This window comes from Otolemur garnettii, unplaced genomic scaffold (assembly GCF_000181295.1).
Source record: "Otolemur garnettii isolate 467f Iridium unplaced genomic scaffold, OtoGar3 scaffold00001, whole genome shotgun sequence".
NCBI classification, from domain to species: Eukaryota; Metazoa; Chordata; class Mammalia; order Primates; family Galagidae; genus Otolemur; species Otolemur garnettii.
The window spans coordinates 27,297,335-27,302,339 of NW_003852396.1; positions in this window are offsets into that span (position 1 = coordinate 27,297,335).

Below are 5,005 nucleotides of genomic sequence, written 5' to 3' on the forward strand. Positions count from 1 at the left end.
ATTGTAAATTGGGCTACAATAAACAGCCTAGTACAAGTGTCTTTATAGTAAAAGAGTTTTTTTCCTTCTGGATAGATGCCCAATAGTGGGATTAGAGGATCAAATGGGAGGTCTAGGTTGAGTTCTTTAAGGTTTCTCCATACTTCCTTCCAAAAAGGTTGTATTAGTTTGCAGTCCCACCAGCCCTGCAAGAACGTTCCTTTCTCTCCACATCCACTCCAGCATCTGCAATTTTGAGATTTTTTGTGATATAGGCCATTCTCACTGGGGTTAGATGATATCTCAGGGTGGTTTTAATTTGCATTTCTCTAATAATTAGAGATGAAGAGCATTTTTTCATATAGTTAGTAGCCATTCGCCTATCAGCTTTAGAGAAGATTCTGTTCATCTCTCTTCCCCATTGATGTATGGGGTTGTTGGTTTTTTTCTTGTAGATTAATTGAAGTTCTGTGTAGATCCTGATTATTAGACTTTTGTCAGATTCAAAATATGCAAATATCCTTTCCCATTGAGTAGGTTGTCTATTTGCTCTAGTTATTGTCTCCTTTGCTGTACAGAAACTTTTCAGTTTCATAAGATCCCATTTGTTTAGGAAGGAAATGGATCAATATTTGGAATCACACCCTCTCCCTAAACTTAGCCCAGATGAAACAGATCTCCTAAACAGACCAATTTCAAGCACCAAGATTAAAGAAACAGTAAAAAAATCTACCAACAAAAAAATGCCCTGGTCCAGATGGCTTCACACCTGAATTCTATCAAACCTTCAAGGAAGAGCCTACTCCTATACTGCAGAAATTATTCCAAAAGACTGAAGAGGAAGGAATCTTCCCCAACACGTTCTATGAAGCAAACATCACCTTGATTCCAAAACCAGGTAAAGACTCAACTAAAAAGGAGAATATTGGACCAATTTCACTTATGAATACAGATGCAAAAATTCTCAATAAAATTTTAGCCAATAGATTACAGCTTATCATCAAAAAAGTTAGACATCAGGATCAAGTAGGTTTCATCCCTGGGATGCAAGGCGGGTTTAATATACACAAATCTATAAATGTTATTCAGCATTTCAACAGAAGTAAAACCAAAGACTACATGATCATTTCAATAGATGCTGAAAAAGTATTTGATAAAATTCAGCATCCTTTTTTAATTAGAACATTGAGGAGTATAGGTATAGGTGGTACATTTCTTAAATTGATCGAAGCTATTTATGACAAACCCACAGCTAGTATTTTACTGAACGGAGTAAAACTGAAAGCTTTTCCTCTTAGAACTGGAACCAGACAAGGTTGTCCTCTGTCACCATTATTATTCAATATTGTGCTGGAAGTTTTAGCTAATACAATTAGACAAGACAAGAAAATAAAGGGTATCCAAATGGGAGCAGACAAAGTTAAACTCTCCCTTTTTGCTGACGATATGATCTTATACCCAGAGAACCCCAAAGATTCAACCACAAGATTCTTGGAAGTCATCAAAAAATACAGTAATGTTGCAGGATATAAAATCAATGTCCACAAATCACTCGCCTTTGTATACGCCATCAATAGCCAAGAGGAGAGGTTGATTAAGGATACAACTCCCTTCACCATAGTCCCAAAGAAAATGAAATACTTAGGAATATACCTTACAAAAGAGGTGAAGGACCTCTATAAAGAAAATTATGAAATCCTAAGAAATGAAATAGCAGAGGACATCAATAAATGGAGGAACATACCATGTTCATGGCTTGGAAGAATCAACATTGTTAAAATGTCTATACTTCCCAGAATAATTTACCGATTCAACGCCATCTCTATTAAAATACCAACATCTTACTTTCAAGATTTGGAAAAAATGCTTCTGTATTTCATATGGAATCAGAAAAAAACCCGTATAGCTAAGGCAGTCCTTAGTAACAAAAACAAAGCCGGGGATATTACTTTACCAGATTTTAGGCTATACTACAAGGTCATAGTGGTCAAGACAATATGGTACTGGCACAAAAATAGAGACATAGATATTTGGAATCGAATAGAAAACCTGCAAATTAAACCAACATCTCACAACCACCTAATCTTCGATAAAACCAAACAAGAGCATTCACTGGGGGAAAGACTCCCTATTTAATAAATGGTGCTGGGAGAATTGGATATCTACATGTAAAAGACTGAAAGTGGACCCGCACCTTTCTCCACTCACAAAAATTGATTCAAGATGGATAAAGGACTTAAATCTAAGGCATGAAATGATAAAAATCCTCAAAGAAAGAATTGGGAAAACGCTGGAAGATATTGGCCTGGGGAAAGACTTTATAAGGAAGACTGCCATGGCAATAGCAACAACAGCAATACTAAACACTTTTTTCTCTTTTTTTTAAGACAAAGTGTCACTCTGTTGCCAGGTTGTCAGCCTAGTTCACAGCAACCTTAAACTCTTAGGTTCAAGTGATCCTCTTGCTTCATCCTCCTGAGTAACTGAGACTACAGGTATGGGCCTTGATGGCTGGCTAATTTTTCTTTCAGTTGAGACAGGGTTTCACTCCTGCTCAGGCTGGTTTCAAACTTCTAAGCTCAAGGAATCCTCCTGCCTCTGCCTCCCAGAGTGCTAGGATTACAGGTGTGGTCCACCACACCAGCCTAATTTCTTTTCTGTTCTTCTTCTTCTTTTTTTTTTTTTTTTTGCTACAGAGTCTCACTTTGTCACCCTCACAGCAACCTCAAACTCTTGGGCTCAAGTGATTCTCTTGCCTCAGCCTCCCAAATAGCTGGGACCACAGACACCACCACAATGCCTGGCTAACACCAGCCTAATTTCCACACATTCTTGATGGTAAATAAAATACTTACACTAAATTCTTACTCTGTGCTTTCTGTTTATATTTCGAATAGTATGATTCAGGGTAATTCCTTTTATCTTCTCCTTATATTTTCTTCAAAATACATTCCCAGAATTATCTGTCTTAACTTTGTCTAGTTTCAGTTTCACCTTTGAAGACCCTCGTTTGGTTCTAAGCGATACTGTATGTTTTAAATATCCTATTCACTTTTTGTATGCTATCTTTAAAATAAAAAAAAAGCTCTATGAAGCTACTTCCATGTATATGTGGAGATTAAACAAAACACTTCTAAATAACCCAGGGGTCAAAGAAGAAATACTGAGAGAAATTAGAAAATATTCGAGATAAATGGAAACAAAAACACAACATACCAAAATTTGCAGGATGCAGCTAAAGCGGTGTAGAGAGGGAAATTAACAGCTGCTAATCACCTGTATTACAAAGTAGAAAAATCTCAACATTTTACCCTTAGAAATTAGAAAAGAAGAGCAAATGAAACTCAAACAAGCAGTGAGCATGAAATAATAAAGATTATAGCCGAAATAAATGACATAGAGAATACAAAAACAATAAAAACAATAGAGGAAATCAACAAAACCAAAGTTGGTTGTTTGAATATATCAACAAAATTGGTAAAAGTTGCTCTATAGATTCTGGGTATCAGACCTCTGTCTGAAGCATAACCTGCAAAAATCTCTAATTGTGAGGGCTGTCTTTTGCTTTACTTACTGTTCTCTTGGCTGTGCAAAAGCTTTTTAATTGGATCAAATAGCAGTAATGTATTTTTGGTGTTGCTTCAATTGCGGGGGTGGGGGTGGGTAGGTGTCCTCCTCATGAAATAGTCCCCCAGGCCAATTTCCTCAGGTGTTTTCCCTGCCCTCTTCTCTAGTATTTTTATAGTTTCATGTCTTTTCTTTTTTTTTCTTTTTTTTTTTTTATTGAATGGTAACTATGTACATTAATGCACTTCTGGGGTACAGTGTGATGTTTTCACATACAATGTGAAATGTTAAAACATTCATATTCTACTCTTAGAAAGATTCACTTGTACCCTTGTAAGATAAACCACAGAAGTGATCCCTCCAATCCCCCTCCCTCTACCCATTCCTCTCTCCCCTCTATAGTTTCATGTCTTAAGTTTAAATCTTTTATCCAGTGAGAATCAATTTTTGTTAATAGGGAAAGGTGGGGGTCCAGTTTCAGTCTTCCACAGGGCCATAGCCAATTCATCCAGCACGGTTTGTCAAATAGGGGGTCTTTAAGAAATGAAAATAATCCTTATTCTACTCAGAAATGACTATAATTGTGATGGATGTGTTATTTAGTTCACGGTAGCATTTCACATTGTATATCACATTGTATATTTGCATTGTATAAAAAGCAATACACTGAACCCCATAAATGCATCAATGTACAAAGTTGGGATTTAATTAAAAATAATGATAATAATTAAAAGAAAGAAAGGAAGAAAAAGAAAGAAAGAAAGATTTCAACAATCTTAAGATCAGAGACATTTCCAAAGCTGGCCTGTTTAATGAATTCATTTCCTCTAGGGTGGGTTTCATTGGGAAATCTAATCAATGGGGGCGTGCCTAGAATGTATTCTACGGACTTAATCTAGTCAAGGTGGGGTGGAGCTGACAGGAAGGGGGCGGTCCAGAGGCCTCAGGTTTCGAATAAATAGACGCCAGAGTTCCTCGGGAGGCCACTCTGACAGCAGATTCCAGGCGAGGAGGCTGCGGGCTGGAGACTGGAAGGAGCATCTGGTGCCTTCCCTGACACCTGCATCTTGGCCACCCTGGGACCACCTGTACGATCAGATGGCAATCTTCATTGAGTGAACACACTCCTTTCCGGGGTGCTCCTGATTGGAAATTTACGGAGTTTCTGAGCGGCCGTGGAGATTACTGCCAGGCAGGGCACTGCCTCTGTGCAGACGAGTGAACTGTGGAAATTCATCTGCTCCTCCACCGAAGACGCACCCGGAAGACTGATCAACCTGGATCAGTCAGGTTGAATTGAAATCGACCCGGCTGCAGTGGACCTCAGCACATTTACTCTCTGTCACCTCAGTATTACTGGAGTGAAGACTTGCTGCTCCCTTGGAGGGTCATTTCGTTGACCATTTCTTCCAACTCCACATTCAAAGCGCTTGGAATTTCAAGTCCAGTACTTGCTGAC